Below are 18,330 nucleotides of genomic sequence, written 5' to 3' on the forward strand. Positions count from 1 at the left end.
TATAATATACAGATACAGATTCTTTATACAGATACAGATTCTTTATACAGATACAGATTCTTTATACAGATACAGATTCTTTATACAGATACAGATCAGATACAGATAATTTTTTTCTAATTCAGAGTCCAGCACATACAAGTACATGACATATTATTATAATGACAAGAGAAAGACATGCCAAAGAATAGTGTAAAAATTATTAAAATATAACATTTATAGCAATTGACAATTTTAATTCCAACAATATTTCACTTAAAATGATATGTAGAGCAGAACGAGGTAACAGAACAAGGTAAACAATGCATTAAAACTTAAGTAAATTATTTATAATACAACGTGATGACAGAAGGTGGAGAAATAGGCCAATAGGCATACATGTATGGCAAGCCATTTGAAACATTGAGATCATAAAATTGACTAGCTCCTAACATTGACTAGAACATATTATGCAACAATCCAAAAGAAACATTTGTGTAAAAATTCAATTCAAATTCAACTTTACAAATTGGAGGCTCCCAATGAGGCAAGCTGCGCATGTTAAAATAATGCTATCTACAAATTAAACGTACATTCGTTTGATTTGCATAAAACCATCTAAAATTATAAATTGTATCTATCACATTGTCATTTTAAAACGTGGGGTTTTTCATTTTCACTTAAAGTCTGAATTTTCTCAGAGTCCTCTTGTTCAATGCCTTCTTCTTCTTCATTATTTGCAAGAGGATCTCCTGATGAAAAAACAATCATGTATTAATACAGGTACAGTTTCCAAAGATTAAATGACATATTTAGTCATGTTCTAATCAGTTTTTATCTGTTCAACCGCTCATGATAACCGCATTCTTTGAACATATATTACATTACGCCTACATCATTTATTGACTAACGAGTCGGTCAAGTATGGCAAACGAACCATTTCATATACATGTATGGAAGAATTTTCCTTTCGGCTTTAAAATGTACATGTTAACAATAACTATTCTCTTTTTCTCTCACTTTTTAAAGATAAAGATTCTCAGAGAGAGAGAGAGAGAGAGAGAGAGAGAGAGAGAGAGAGAGAGAGAGATCTGTTTTCTTTCGTGCAGCATGTGGTCGACAAAAAAAGAAATGCACAGAATATGGGCATGCCTCAGAACACACCAACTCCATACCACTTAAACCAAAAAACCACCTAAGAAAGTATTCCATTGTTTCAGTAAATATCTATTTCAGAGATTTTACTTAACTTACCAATAAATACTTGTTCTCCATTGTGAGTAATCCGTATTTCCCCGGGAAGATGAAAATTGTCCATGGCAGATTTGTCTGCAGATACAGAAGACCTTACTTTAGCCATTTGGATGTATGGTCAGAATTATTTCGAAGTTGGTTTTCTGTGGACAAGATACAATGTGTGTTGTTTCTGTCTTCTTCTTTTGTTTAACAATAAACGCTAGTCGGACCCTGTCTGTAGGTAACTACGTAGTAGCTTTTAATGGCGGCAATTCCAGGAATGTTACCTTAGTCCGATCGGAATGTAGAAGGGCGGAGTTAAGAAATTGCTGGTCGTGAAGTGAGAAAGAGAAGGTTATATCGGCTATTTTACGTGCTCGTCAACAACACAAGTTAAATTTGTCCGCCAATTTTACTGACCTTGATCAGTTTTATTTTAGGACAGCCAATGAGAATTCAGGGGCGAATCCCAGACTGACTATAGGAATTATCCCATTTTAAACATAAACAACGCGGCGAATATGAAAATCTCATTCCATCTCGTTTCTTTACTTAAATGATGTTTTAGAAAAAGAATAAGGTAAGATCACTTATATACGCTGACATTCACGTTATCAATGCCATCTCATGCGTAAATCCCATAAAATCACGCGACAAATGTCATTGCTGCTGAAGAAGACAAAACATGCTGGTGTGTTTTATGTGGTTTTGATTAATAGCCGGTTAGGTTGTTCTACCTGAATTAAAAAAAAATCGTTGTATTTAAAAAAAAGTCTTACATAAAGTTAGCCGGATGAAAAACAATCCTTCTTGCACCATTACGGAGATCCTATAGATGTTGTAGCCCTTTCCAGTTACATCAGATATTTAAAAAATCGGAGAGAGCTACATTATTGCAGCTAATGTTAATCCTATTTTGATGTAACTATGAATGAATATTGTTAAAATTGCTTTGGCCATCGACAACAATGTAATATCTACAAATAGGAATGAAGTTACTGACCAAAGCAAATTTCTTTGAGTTGAGAAATGCTGATTTATGAATTAAAATGCAATGAATCGGAAAGACAACACAGGGGTAACTTTGTGGATTAAAGGCTTACAAATTCGTCCTGAGATAAAATGCTTCACGTCGAGTAACCATGAAGAAAAGTTATTTCTAAGTAAAACACTATATATACCAACGTGCATACAAGCAAAATTAAATTACAACCTTTGTTTAAGTACGGAAAAATTCCTCATACCTCATTGAATTTCTTGAAGACTTACATCCGAAAAGACCGTACTATGTGATGTTTATATAACAAGCTTTATAAAAGGGGTTTGTCATGGTCGCCTATGCCATACATTGGATTTTTTTCCAAGCTCTGCTAGAAAGGGCCGAAATGTTGCGAATGGTCTCTTTGAGGATTGTCAGGCAATCTCAACTTCTCGGGCCTCTCTGGCAGTAAAAAGAACCCAAAAACTTTGTTTTTAATTGATACAATCTGATAACCTCTGTCATTGCCGGTCCAAAGCCCAGATGAGAAAGAAGGAAGAATTTTATTGTCCCCCTCGACAGCAACTATTTCCCAATAAACTTTCTTTCGTCCTCATAGCCAGTAAATAAGTATATACTATCGACCAATTTCACAAGGCCATGAATGATGCTGCGATTGAAATCATAGGATACAGAACATTCGCCAGATCAGAATGGTGAACCAAAGACAAGTACATCATCATTCAAGAGAGGAAGCATCTAAAGAAAATCCTCCATAGACTTAGATCCGACGTCACCTAGATAGAAAGAAAAGACAGCTGCCTTGTACAGCGTAAAAAGATAAGGAAGTTAATAAATCAGCAAGGAGATTTAAGCGTTGTTACACGGACATAGTTGCCAAGAAAGCACAAAAAGCCGCTGAAATTAAAGACATGAAAACCGTTTACTAGATCACAAAGAAACTAAGAGATGGCCACGGTCCCAACCAATAACTTCTGTAAAAGCAGAAGAGTGTTCAGCAATTACAGGGGAAACGACAAAATTTGAGAGATAGCGAGAACACGTTGAAAAGATTATGAATCGACGAGATCCACCAATACCCCCCCCCCCCCCCTACATTGATGAGGCAGAAGTAGACCTTGAAATAAAACTGGGCCCCATCACGCTAAATGAGGTGTAAAAATGCATCTTATAAACTGAAAAATGATAAAGCCCCAGGGGAGGATATTGTTTGCCCCGAATTCAGAAAGGAGAAAACATGGGTTGACCATGCATATATTTGTACTAAGATACTGAAGCAGTCATGCAAGATTTTAAAATTCGCCTGTAGACTACCCATTAAAGTACGTACTACCAGTTGTGACTAAGACTTAAGGCTTGATAATTGACTTTTGATTAAGTACTTAGGTAAGGGTGTTATTCTTTTTACTCATTTAAATATGTTGTTATCATACTGCATTCCATGCGATTCATATTTACATTTACATATTATATACTGGTAAGTTCATCTCCTATTATCAATTTTAATATATAATTATAAAATGTGGTATTGAAAATGATGCTAGACTGTTTCAGAATATATTTTCCCTGTCCCATAACACTCAAATAAATTTTACCTCTAATACATCGCTAGAAAACAATAAACTATTTGCTTTTGAGCGAGTAATTTTCTATTCTCTTAAATATTAGCTCCACTGAAGTATTTGTAAAATACCTGCTTTGATTGTATCTAATTCCAATAAGAAATCTTTGCACGTGTGTTCTGTTCTGTTAACACCACCTATTATTTATATGCGTGTAAAAATGTAAAATTTGATTAGAAGGACTTCGGTCTTATCATATTTATTTTGTAATCTGAAAGGACAAATAGTGATATATATGTGTACATTTTATATATATAAAACAGAAACTTTATTAAAACGTTATTGTTTATCTTTTAAAAGAACATTTGTATGTACTAGTTCAGTTTATTTTGCTCGACTGAAAAATGAGAAACGTATATACAATGTGTACTAGTAAATAATAATAGGGACAAATCGTTAGAGGTACAAAATATAGAGAAAAAAGGGGGAAGCGGAAAAAGGGCACAAAATGGAAGTTCTATATATGCATATAACATTTTGATGTAAAGATCAGATCAGGAAAACAACTAAGGCAAACACAGACAGCGTTGAAAATATTTTAAATGATATTCTTTTATGTACATAGTTTCCCGAAAGATTTGTTATTATGGTTTAACATGGCTTCAAGAACTTAAAAATAATAATTTGTCTTTTACAACATCTAATGTGTGTTGTTTCATAATATTGAGTGAAATTTGAACCAAACACATTATCTGCATCTGCATTTTAAAAAAATGTCAAGGCTTTTAAGGGCGTTTCCAAATCGATAATAGCTGTATGCTATGCGTAAGGAAATGAATATAGTCAATACCTGTTATAAGTGACCTGATTATATTACATCAGCATTACAAGTAGAATCTATATTTAGCAGGTATTGTTATTGAAGTGTTGACCCCTTACAAAGCGACCTGGATATGATTACTTAAATATCGGTTTCAGAAGTCATTAGGCAAGATCCTTTAAAGCAAATTAAAAAATGAATCTATATTTTGTGCCTGCCTAGCTTTATAGTTTAACTTTCTTTTTTTCACATTGACCATACACTGCATAAAGTAGGGCATTTTTAAACATGACCCGAACCAAACAAACCTACATGTGCATTGTACCATATATCTAAGGTTGATTTGATTGATATCAATATATATATATATATATATATATATATATATATATATATATATATATATATATATATATATATATATATATATATATATATATATATATATTCAATAAAAATATTTTGATTCTCAGCATAATGAAATAGTACTAGTATTTGCAAAGGTTTCTTGGACTGTTTGATTGATGTATCCGTTGTTGTCACGCAAAATGGTGGTCCAAACACTCTGCTGGTCTGGTAAGGATGATGGCAACACAAACAGATGACTCATATTCTAATGTGAAAAAATAAAAAAACTCTGTATGGGCTTCATATCATGCATGGATACCAATGACAAAGCAGTTATTATAAGATAGCCACTATATGCACGAGGGCCCAAATTTTCCCTTGCATTGATGGAATATTATTTGCGAATAAAGTTATTGTAACTAATTAGGCATGAAAATACTCTGAAAATAATAATTCCTTTATACAATTTTGTTAATCATTTCTACAATGTACGTTCAATAATTTATTTTTCATGTTCTATATAACGACAGTAAGTGATAACGAAGACAAAATATGTTCCTGGTTAGAAAGCTATCTATACACCAGGTATTTATAAATATCAAAATCTTGGCACATGTTCATGTAAAAGTCCATGTTTGCAAACAGTCAATGGCGTAACATGAATAGGTTCGTCCCCTCTAGGAATTCTACGAAAATCAATTTGTAATTTACTCATCAATTGTGTAATTATGTATCATAATGAATCGTGTACTTATTTTTCTTTTCGCTATGAATAAACCATTGATATGTAACTAATACTACTCTGGTTAGCGCGAAGGAGCATGTGATGTTTGCAAACATGCTATTGATATAAACTTAGAATCATAATCATTTTTCCATGTTCTTCCTTATTACCCATAACATATGAACAATACTTCCTGATTTTGAATGAATCGAACAAGAAAAACAATCGATTAAATCAAATATGGCACCGTTCACCGAGGTATTCAAATGATGATAATTTATTTTTGTGTCTTAATACTGGAATGCGTTTTACAAGAGAACTTAACGACAAAGTCGTAAATATTTTCAGTTTCATCGATTCATCTTTATTTGACAAAATTTATATAAAACCATTTATTTATAACTATTTTGACTTCCATAATCAAATTCTACAGTCACTAGACTAAAACAGTGATTAGTTCGTAATTAATTGAAATTCCTTTAATTGGTCATAAGTCGTAAGTTCTTTTTTAAAACGCAGCCCTGATATCATCAAAACCGCTTCGGTTGATTTTTCCGATAACGTCATCATCAATTCTGTCAGCTATGTTAAGCATAAACAATATACGCCGCCGGTGAGAAAACTTTATGATTGGTCAACTCCTTTTTGTACACGCTTTTACAATGCCAGAGCTGACTGATATCTCAGAACATTTCATCCCCCCCCCCCCCAATATCGACTATCCTCTCTGTAAAACTATTCCTCAGTGCATGTGCTCATTTTTTTTTTATGACAAATGTACATTGTTGAGAATCAAAATTTGCTCAAATGATTTCTAACAATCTTAATTTCTGTGTTTTAAAATAAAAAAGTTTTGTAACTTTTTTTTATTTTTCTCTATCACCCATGCCCACATGATATACCTTTCCCAACCATATTTGTTTTACAAAGAAATTTGCGTATAAAACCTTCTTGTTTTACTTATTGTGTACATGCCATGTCAGGGCTATTTATACGGGGAAGAAAGAAAAATGCGTTTCTCATTGAATGAATGCTGTTTAATATAAAATCATATATGAAACAATTTACATGTACAATACTAGTGACGATTTCCTTACTCTATTTATTGTTATTAAAACAAATACAAGTGCATGTAATGGTAGCGAATGATAGTTCACGTAAGAATCAGTTTTACAAATGTACATGTACGCTAATACGCAACGTATACACGTACATACATGTAAGGTCAACTTGACGTTCTCGTCTTTGAACAGCGGTCATTTTACTGGTGTTCAAGCTTGCTTTTTTGAGCACATTTATATTTCCTTTATACTTTTTATCGTCTCGAGCAGTAAGATCACTTTTAAGCGTACTTTAGTCCCTACATTCACTGCTCACTCAAATGGCAGCGATAAATATATAAGGAAGTATCCACAAGTTTCCAATCAATCCACTGACGAAATCCTGTTTTCACTAGTCCATGCATGTCTTGCATAGCAACTTCTGTGCATGCATAAGCGGATATTTGACATCGCAAGGTAACCTTGGGCTTGGTTCCGTTCTTCGGATGTCCTTGAATTCCGAATCGGCGTTTGCCTTTTCCAGAAGATCAGTCCAGAGAATGTTGCTCGAATCAATGGTCACTCTTACTGAACTCCTGGATTTGCTCACTGTCTTCTTGGTCAATGTCTTCGTCAATATTTACCTCAGGACCTGTTAATGAAACAGTATTGATGTTTGGAGCACTGCACATGATTTGTACATGTGTCATATACACTTGATTCTGCGTTTACTAAGTTTTTTTTACATGTATACTTTGGGGTAAACTTTATTCGGAGACAAGTGTCATTATTATAAAAATAGTGCCTGTTTAAGAGGGAAACTGTTGAAATTGACACCCCGAGAAAACCATTGTCAACCGATGCAAAGCGGAGGATGACAATGGTTTTCGAGGGGTGTCAATTTCAACAGTTACCCTCTCAAACAAGCACTATTCATTTTATTATACTGAATGTCTTATTCTTAAAGAAAATTTTATTGCTTTTATATAGCAATGAAGTGAATTCTACGGCGAAACGTACGCGCAAAATTTATGCACCTGTAACAATTCGTTGTGTTACCCGTTGCCAAGTGTGTTGCTAATGCTGAGGGTAATAGAACGGATTACCAACTGCGTCTAAACCATTCAAATTTCAGTATTTAACATGAAAGTATAATAAAAATATATATTCACATCTACCTAGTATGATTCCCTCTGTTTCTTACAGAGATTGATTGTACAGTAATAGCTCTGTAGAAACTGACATGACTGAACTTTACACGCCCCTTTTATCGATTGGTTGAAACCTTCAGCAATCTAAGAAAAACCACGAACCGCACGAAATAATCATGCTGATATCAGACTCAAATTCTCATACTAAGGAGCCGATTTGGCTGTTTTTTTTTTTATCCATTGCGCTGCTGTACATTAATTATAATTTGGTTAATTTTCCTTTCTTTTTACGACAAATTTATTAGTCTGTTAAAAGATGTGGGTTATGAAAGTAGCGTTCAATGCAGAAAAAATTACATTATCCGCTAACGCGGGTTATTTTTTTTCTTTAATGTCGTCAACCTCATATCCCGCATGAATCACCAAAGAAAGCATTATATTGTTAAAATATACACGTACAGTCATGTACTTTTGGGTAAACTATTTAGTTGGAATGCTGTTACGTGTCATTAAACTTTTATCAAAAGAATATATAAATACTGTTGAAACAAAGTCATTATTATTTTTTTTTTTACAATAGTTACAATTCAGTCCAGGTCTACTACATACTATGAATAATATAAATATTTATACGATACATGTGTATAATGTTTTAACACCACAGGTATTGTTTTTACTTACAGACAGAAACTTGTTTTCCATAGTGACGGACCCTTATTTTTCCTGGTGCATGGAAAGTGTCCATAGCAGATTTGTCAGCTGATACAGGAGGCAACGCTCTAGCCATTTCGGATGTTTTAGTCCGAATTATTATTTCTTTTTGTAGTTCTCTGTTAAACAGTCTCGATGTCGTTTTCTTAGTTGATCGGTTTTATAATGACAATAATGCGTTATCGTTTACATATATATATAAACCAGTGGAAATAAAATATTGATCGCTTGTATATGGGGTTTCCCGATTGGTTGTAGTTTCAATTTAGATATATCGACGGCACCTTTATTATGATCTAATGCTGATGAACACAACTGTTTCTAGGTATTATTAGTAGACCATTTTCATCGTATACAACCCATAACGCGGCGGAGTCGACAAAAAGTATGAGGGAGTTGATTTCAACGTATTGGGGAGGGATTTAGCTCACGCCTTTTGTAGGTGTATATAACAAGTATTTCCAAAAATATATGCTCCAGGCAAAATAGCGATAGTCAAACTTTGTGAGGGTCAATTGTCCGAGTGCGCTATGCGTCTAGTAGTCTGAAACACTTCGATACCATTTGGCAGATTTCAAATTCACGGTAATCGGGTGATCAAAATACGCATAATTTGTAAAATATACGATTTGCTTTGTGTTACAGACAGTTGAAACAGTCGAACAAATAATCAACCTTGTAAGTGCAGTAATCAAATCTTAACAAAACTTCCGAAAAATAAATAATCGGGGGCATTTTTTTGCTAAGATGTAACGGACCGATTTCCTTACATGTACTTCTCAAAACGTTCAAGGCTTTTAATCTGGCGTTTAACTATTGATATGATCTGTATGTTATGCATTTGGATATAGTCATAATTTACTTTAAAGGGCCTAGTAAAAGTGACCCGATTATAACATTAGCATTGCTAATCGAATCTATATTTAGCAGGGGTGTGGTCCCTAGAACGCGGCCTTGATATGATTACCTATTGATTGTTGGCAAAGATCCATATATGCATTTAGTAATAATATTTTGGTTTCCAGAATTAAAAATAGTATTTGCAAAGATTTCTATTCTTGCCTAAATATGCTTCGTTGTTGTTCCGAACATTGGGAGTTCGAATGACTCTCCTGTTCTTCTAAGGGTAATGCTGAATAAAAATATTTAGAAATAATTATTCCTTTGTCAATACTTTCTACGTTAAATATTTTATATTCATAAACAATATCCCATTTGGACATGTCTGTGTTCTAAATAACGACAGTTGTTTAAAAATAAGCGATGACAAAATCAAAATATGTTCCTGGTTTGACTGTTCGTGTATTCCAGTATACCTGATATACATATATGTCATCAGATTTTGTTTTGTCTTAAATAAGTAGCCAAAAAAGCAAACATAGATTGAGCATTTTAACGAGATAATTGACTTAAAAACAATCTCATTAAAATAAGATGTTAGATCTGCTCGCTCACACGCGTTTGCATAGCGAGTAAGCGAGCGGATCCAACATCTAATTTAATAATTAAAGGAACGCTTATCCCGAGTGACGTATGGTCTATATTTATACGTAGACAAAACTTATATTCAAAGTTCGACAAATGGTGTTGATTTCCAGTGGAGAATGATTGATCATGAATGGCAGTGACTAAAGAAAATAGAAATGTCTGTGTCATATTGTTGTTAACACAATTAACACAAAGTTCACGTAAATGTTAAATAAAATGGTTCTCATGATGTGATAACAAACATTATTATATTTTCATGTTAAATACTGAAATCTGACTGGTTTAGACGCAGTTGATAATCCGTTTTATTACCCTTAGCAACGGGTAACACAACGAATTGTTACATGCGCGTAAATTGTGCGCGTACGGTTCGCCGTAGAATTCACGTCATTTCTATATAAAAGCAATATAAAAATTCTCTAAAATCAGGCACGTAGCATCAGGGGGGGCCAGGGGGGGGGGGGGGCCTGGCCCCCCCACTTTTTCTCGCAGCAACAAATTTTTTAAAATTTACATATAAAAAAATGAAATATAATGGAGTTGGCCCCCCCACTTTTTTGGAAGTTAGTAAAAAATTGATATGAAAATTAGGAAATGAGTAGTCAAATTGAAGATACCCCCTCTCCTCTCCCCCCCCCCCCCCCCCCCCCCCCCCCCACGGATTAGGAATTTCATGATTTGGAGGGAAAAATTTTTTGGTAGGGGAGAATTTTTTTTTTGGAAGTATAGTATAGTTGAGTCTACCCCCCCCCCCTCCCACGGATTAGGATTTTGAAAATTTTTGGAAACTTTAAATTTTTCCTTTTTTTTTTTTTTTTTTTTTTTTTTTTTTTTTTTGCTTGTCAAGATTTTTTGGATGGGTCTGGCCCCCCACTTTCAAAAACGATGCTTCGTGTCTGAAAATTAAGACATTCAGTATAATACAATAAATAGTGCCTGTTTGGGAGGATAACAGTTGAAATTGACACCCCTCAAAAACCATTGTCAACCTCCGCTTCGCGTCGGTTGACAATGGTTTCCTCGGGGTGTCAATTTCAACTGTTACCCTCCCAAACAGGCACTATTTATATATTACGACACTCAACATTTTAGTGGAGTTTTTTCTATTTCTGTTCTATGAAACAATATCAATATGGCGTCCTACAATTATATAGTTTTGTGTTTCGATGAACCTGATATTGTAACCTTCATCAGTATTTTGTTCATATACTATATGTTCATTCATTTAAAAAAAATTGTTGTTACACAGAAGCATCTCAAATAGCCTTAAAGATAACAACACACAAGCATCCGTTTTTGTTTCAAAGACCCTTTACTATCTTATGTATTTCTTCAGAACTTCTGCATTGCCGATGTCCATTGCCCATGCCATGTTGTGGTTTGATCGTTAAATAAATACCTTTCGCATACGCTTAACTGTGGCTATTGAGTTATTATGTAATTTCAGATAATACATCTTTGAAAATTTACAAAAATTAATATTCTTTTTCAATATATGTCCTTTAAAATTTAGATTGTTTAAAAGTAAATTTGTACAAATCTTGATTCTCAACAATCTAAGTGTTTGTAAAGGACACATGTAAGAATTAAAAAAAAGTATTGTAACTGTTATCTATTCATTCATTTTTCGTTTTTTTTTCTTTATCACCCATGTACACAGGATTTCACCTTTCCTAACCATATTTGTTCTACAGAGTAATTTGTGTAAACGTTCATGTTCTTATTACATGTAATGTCTATGTATTGTCACGGGAAATAAACTATAAACAAATAAACCTGAATTTTTCGTTTTATGAAATGCTGTTAATGTTGTCTGATAAAAAAGCACAAACTGAAAAAAATGCTAAGCATGATTTCATCACTTTAATGTTATTGAAACAAATACAAATGCATTTAATGGAAGTTTATGACAGTTCATGTAACAATCAGTTCCCAAATTTATGCTAAAACGTAACGTACACATGCAATGTCATCTTGAAGTTCTCGTCTTTGAACGGCGTTCATTTTTCTGGTCTTCATGTTTGCTCTTTCTAGCGCTAATAGTCCTTTCATACTTTTTATTGTCTTATAAATAGTAACTTCATTTTAAGCGTATTTTTCATTCACTTCTCACTCATATAGCGATGAGTCTAGTCGCCAGTTTCATGGGTGAAAACCTGTTTTCACTTGCATGGCAACCTCTGTGCATAAGCAGAAATTATAACATTTTTATTTGGCATCGTAAGGTTGACTTGTTTTTTGTTCTTCGGATGTCCTTAAATTTTGAATAGGCGTTTGGCTTTCCTAGGAGAAGAGTCAGTAAGAGTCCGCTCGAATCAATTGTCATTTTCACTGAACATTTGGATTTGCTCACTGTCTTCTTGGTCACTGTCTTCATCAACATTTACCTCAGGATCTGTTAATGAAACAGTTTTTAAGTTAAATCCAGTACAAATGCAGTGTGTCAAGGACACTTGTTTCAGCGCATAAAATAATACATGTATATATTATTTATACATGTACTATAGGGTGTAACAAACAAGTTAATGTGCAGTGAATAGATATTTTACGTGTTTCTCGGAATGCTTTGGTATTTTTGCATTATGAATTTAGATTGAATTTGAATTGCTACTGGCAAATTATCTATCCGCCTTATTTCAAAAGAAAAAAACTGTTTAAATAACGCTGTTTTTTTTTGGGGGGGGGGGGGGGGGGGAACCTTACTATATTGGAATTTAGTACATGCAGCTTTTATATACTACACCATGCCATTCAGACCTTGATTTAATATTGGTTCGATATGATGTCGATACAAAGGACATTTTTATACTTACAGACAGAAATTTGTTTTCCATAGTGAGGGACCCTTATTTTTCCGGGAACATGGAAAGTGTCCATAGCAGATTTGTCAGCAGACACAGGAGGCAATGATTTAGCCATTTTGGATGTATTGGTCCATTATTTCTATATGTAGTTGGTTTTCTGTTCAACGTCTCGATGTTGTATCTCTGACAAGGTTGGCAAAATGACAAGACTTAGTGTAAAATATTGATTGATAATAAATATATGTGCATGCTTTTAGGGGTTTCCCAATTGTAGTTTCAATTTAGAGCATATATCGACAGAACTTATATTCAGTTTAGAATTCAATTCTAATGATCACAACTGTTTTTCTAAGTATTATTACGGACATGTTTATTAATAATTTTGTTTTGATAGTTATTGTCATAATAAAGAATTTGAAGAAAAGACAATGAAAAAAAGAATATGATAATTATTCTTGAACATGATTTTTACCATACTCTTCCTTATTACTGTACTTCCTGATTTGTGTGAATATGAAGAATCGAAGAAAAAAAAAATCGATAAAATCATATTTTGTACCATCTCCGAGGTTCACAAATGATGATAAATTTTTTGTGTCCTCATACTGTTATTTACCATTGCATGAATTTTATTAATAAGTTATAAATCAGGATGACCAGCAATTGCATGCATTACTTCAACTTATCGGATTTTGTTTCTTAAAAAGTAATAGCAAAAAAAAAAAAAAAAAAAAAAAAAAAAAAAAAAAATAGATGGACCATTATAACGGAACCATGGAATGGAAAGGAACGCTTGTCTCGAGTGACGTATGTTCTAAGTACGTTGGTAAAACTTAAGATTAGACAAATGTTGATTTCTAGTAGAGAGTAAGTGACTAAAGATAATAACAAAGCCTACGTCATTATTTTGTTGACACTAACAACATGTGATAACAAACATTACGACACTTAGCATGTTAGCTATCGTTTGTATCTCTTCCCAATGAAACAATATCAATACGGCTTCTTACACGTATTTGATTTTATGTTTCGATGAACCTAGTTGTGTTTTTTGCCACTGTGCTATCGATGTAATTTGTTTAAAAATTTTCCAAAACAGGCATTATAAAAGTAATTAAGAGATATTTTGTGTAACTCGTGAAACTGCTCAAATAGCATTAAAGATAACAAAACAAAAAGATTTTGAAAAATTGTTTTAAAAACCCTTTACTATCGGACGTATTTCTTGCGATGAACATTGTCCAATGCCCTGTAGTGGTTTGATCGCTGATATCGTTAAAATTAGCTGAACTGTGAGTTATTTGTTTTCTATTCATTTTTTTTTCTCAATTTTTTCATTATCACCTGTGTATACCTGACTTCGCTGTTTCTAATCATATTTGTTCTTAAGTAATTTGTATAAACTTTCTTGTAATCCTGATTATTGTGTAATGTCACAACAAATAAACCTGCATTTTTCGTTGTAGGAATGATAGTTAATATAAAGGCACAAATTGAAAAAAAAAATGCATGTTTTCATTACTTTAATGTTATTGAAACAAATACAAATGCATGTAATGGAAGTGTATGACAGTTCACGTAACAATCAGTTTACAAATGAACGCTAATACGTAACGTATACATGCGATGTCAACTTGACGTTCTCGTCTTTAAACAGCGTTCATTTTACTGGTCTTCATGCTTGCTTTTCTAAACGCATTTTGGTCCTTTCAAACTTTTAAATGTCTTATGCAGTACGGACACTTTTTAAAGCTGTTCACTCAAATGGCGATAAATAAGGAAGTCCCTTTAATCTTTCATCAATCCATGGGCGAAACTCTGCTGTTTGCATGCGCATAGCAACTTATGAGCAGTGACGGAAGTTATGAGGGATTTATTTGGGCGTCGTAAGGTTACCCTAGACTTGTTAGAATCTATTCTTCGGATGCCCTTGAATTATGAATCGGCGTTTGTCTTTCCTAAGAGATGAGTCCCGTAAGAGGTCGCTCGAATCAACTGTCCTTCTCACTGAACACTTGGATTTGCTCACTGTCTTCTTGGTCACTGTCTTCATCAACATTTACCTCAGGATCTATTAATGAAACAGTTTTGATGTTTAACACAGTGTACACTTTATGTGTCAAAGACACATGTTTCAGCGCATAAAATATTATACTAATAATGGTTAAGTTTTATCGCAAAAACAATTTTTATTGATATATACATGTACTAATGGGTATATTAAACCTATCGTATTACAGAAACACTTTCGTATGCTGTATATACACGTTTTACATATTTCTCGGAAATGAATTTGTAATTTTCACATTTTGCATTTTGAATTTGGACAAGCAATTTACCTATCTGCCTTATTTTAAAAGAAAATATGAATATTGTACAAATAACGCCATTTTTCTTGGGAAAGGACCTTACTATATCTGAATTTAGTACATACAGCTTTTTTATACTATACCATAACTTTCAGACCTTGATTTAATTTTTGTACGATATGATGTTATGACATTATTTTACTTACGGACAGAAACTTGTTTTCCATAGTGAGGGACCCGTACTTTTCCGGGAACATAGAAAGTGTCCATGGCAGATTTGTCAGCTGATACTGGAGGCAATGATTTAGCCATTTTGGATGTATTGGTCTGAATAATTATTTCTATTTGTGGTTAGTTTTCTGTTTAACAGTCACATTATTGTTCCTCTGTCTGTCGGCTTACAAATGACAACAAGTGCGATATCGTCTACATATATGTACCAGTGCAAATATTGACGACGTCTCTGTTTATAGGGGTTTCCTGGTTGTAGTTTAAATTTAGAGCAGATACTAGTATATCGACAGCACAGTTTATGATCTTATCCTAATGCCACAGCTGTTTCAAAAAAGTATTACGTAGAGGATCATTAGGACTTTCATATAGACACAAAAAAGAGAATCTGAAGGAAAATATATTGAAAAAATATTATAATTAATCTTTAGCAAACATGTTACATGTGTAATAAATTGGGTTGAAATAATTGAAATTAAGTGGAGCTGTTTTAAAGAAACATGATCAGAAAAAAAAACCCAATAAAAAACATGGTACTTTTTATAAAAACAATTAAGTACTACATATATGTAGTATTATTTTAGGATGCATTTGGTTCGTATTAACCTGAATTATACGGCATAATCTAAAACCTGGCTTAGCCTCAAAATTAGCTTAGCCTCACTTTTGGCCTCAAATTTGGCTTGGCCCAAAATTTTGACCTGGTGTTGCAACCACTATTGAAATAAATTATTTCAATAGTGGTTAAGGATACGTTTTCTTTCAACCACTATTGAAATAAAGTATTTCATTAGTGGCTTTGATGCATTTCAGTTTTATATCTATTATTCCGTCTTTGTGTTACACCCTCCTTTCTGGAAGGAGAATTTCTTAATATAAGAAGTATGTCTCATGAGATGATGAATTCCTTTTAAATAATGATATTCTTTGATTTACCTCTATATGGTCATGTTTTCCATACCACCCGAGTACCTGTCGTCTGGAACCGAAAGTGTAATAATAGGCTTTAAGATGACATGCATATCTACCACTATTGAAATATTTTATTTCAATAATGGTTGTAATGAACCGCATCCTTAACCACTACTGAAATAAATTATTTCAATATCAAAGTGATTCGCTTTAAAACTAAGAGCCGCCTCCCCCCCCCCACCCCCTTTAAAAGTAAAACATCATTTAAAGAGACTGACCTGGTGGAAGGATTTATAAATATCTCAAACAATTGTAAACTTGTACATAGCATCAAACTTCTATCACTGTGCAATGCACTTCAATTTGCTTACATTACCTGTCAACACCGATTAAGCCCCCCCCCCCCCCCCCCCCCTTCCAGCAGAAATTCGATATCACCCTTTTGTCGCTTATCTATTACATTAGGATCAGGTGTATTGCCTGCTTTGTCGTTTGTTATTTGACACAGTCATACTTAATTTGAGGCCAAAAGTAATGGCCAGACCGGATTTTAGAGTATGCCAAATTATAATGAGTCTTGTAAACCACACACGTTTGTTTCATATAGTGCGCTTATTTACTATAACCAATACTAGAAACAACAATATTATTGTCTACAGTAAATGAGCGAACTGCATGTATGAACAAGCACCTGTTGTGTAAATTGCCTGTCTTGGTCTGTGTGTACTTCTGTATGCCCGTGCTCGATTATCTATAATGACTTTTAAAGTCCTCGTCTCACCTATATATTGGACACGGTTTAAATTATTATGTACAGGACTAAGTAAATATTACAGGCATATAAAGTAAAAAAAAAACCCGCCGTTTAAAAACCCCCAAAACAAATCAAAGATGAACGTTGTCAACGAATTCCGATTTATTCTAATACTATAAAAAGAAATATGGGCTGATTTCATTATCTGTACGTCTGAAGGGTGCAAGGCTTTCATTTGGATTTTCCATAATACACGTACATACAAAACCCAGGGAGGTACAAATCAGCAGTACAATGTATATAATGCACCAAGTTAAAGTTGGTTACTTTTTTTTTAGACCTCTTTGGAAATTTGCCCGACGATACTAGCATACTATTACATCAGCTTTTCTAATTTTTAATAGTAGAATCTATATTTAACAAACATTGTTATAAAAAGAACATAATTCCTACCCCCTATCAGGTTACTTAGACACATGACTGCCCAAAATCGGCTGCAGACGTCATTCTAGTACTAAGGTCTTCTTCTGGCTTTAGTGCAGTTCATTCACCCTGAAAATTCATACAAGTTGTTCAGGACGAACCTAAAACATTCAATCGACGTTTGATTTCATCGTTAACTAAGTTAACACTTCATTTTCATTTGATAAAAACACTTTACGTAGTGTATTTCACTTAGAAACTTTATCTCCTGCGTGGATCATGGGGATGGGTCAAGTAACTTATAAATTCAAACATCTTAAATTCCCAGAAAAAAGATACCAAAAATAGTCCTTGAACCCCCATCCTTCACGCGCAAACAATTATGTCCCTCGGACATCCCCCCCTTCCTTGACAAATTTTCTGGATCCGCGCATGATCTGTTAAGTCAGTGCATATGACGACGTCCAGATTTTTTCGATTATTGTTACACAGAATAATACCTATTCCACAGATTAATCTAAAATATATTTTTACAGAAAGCACCCTTAAACCCCTTTTTTATATTAAATACAATTCCCGTCTTATTTTTTTTTTATTTCATTTGTTGTCATGCGGGGGTTTGTTTTAATATGACTGACTGATATGCAATGCCTAATGGTTGCATGGTAGTGATCCTCGACCTATCTAGCGTGTTGCATTCCTGATTTGCATCACAAAGATAGTTCATATGCTGTATAACAATAGGACATTTAATTTTAGATTACATGAACAAAATAAAACGGTTTTTTGTAAGGAATTGATGCAAAATTGACCTTCATAGCCCACATGAATCGCCAAA

General features: G+C 33.6%; 2 long non-coding RNA genes across 2 annotated transcripts; both read right to left on the bottom strand.

Moving 5' to 3' along the window:
• Window positions 1-11,908: 11,908 nt before the first annotated feature.
• LOC128190518 (uncharacterized) lies at window positions 11,909-13,560 on the bottom strand. Its single transcript, XR_008244361.1, has 2 exons — window positions 12,873-13,560; window positions 11,909-12,454 (listed from the first exon to the last, which is right to left on the bottom strand). It is a non-coding gene; the product is annotated as an uncharacterized LOC128190518 (long non-coding RNA).
• An 811-nt stretch (window positions 13,561-14,371) lies between these two features.
• On the bottom strand, window positions 14,372-15,782 carry LOC128189464 (uncharacterized). The gene is made up of 2 exons (XR_008244240.1): window positions 15,379-15,782; window positions 14,372-14,934 (listed from the first exon to the last, which is right to left on the bottom strand). It is a non-coding gene; the product is annotated as an uncharacterized LOC128189464 (long non-coding RNA).
• Between the last annotated feature and the right edge of the window lie 2,548 nt (window positions 15,783-18,330).

The sequence above is a fragment of the Crassostrea angulata genome, chromosome 6 (genome assembly GCF_025612915.1).
Source record: "Crassostrea angulata isolate pt1a10 chromosome 6, ASM2561291v2, whole genome shotgun sequence".
Classification (NCBI taxonomy): Eukaryota; Metazoa; Mollusca; class Bivalvia; order Ostreida; family Ostreidae; genus Magallana; species Magallana angulata.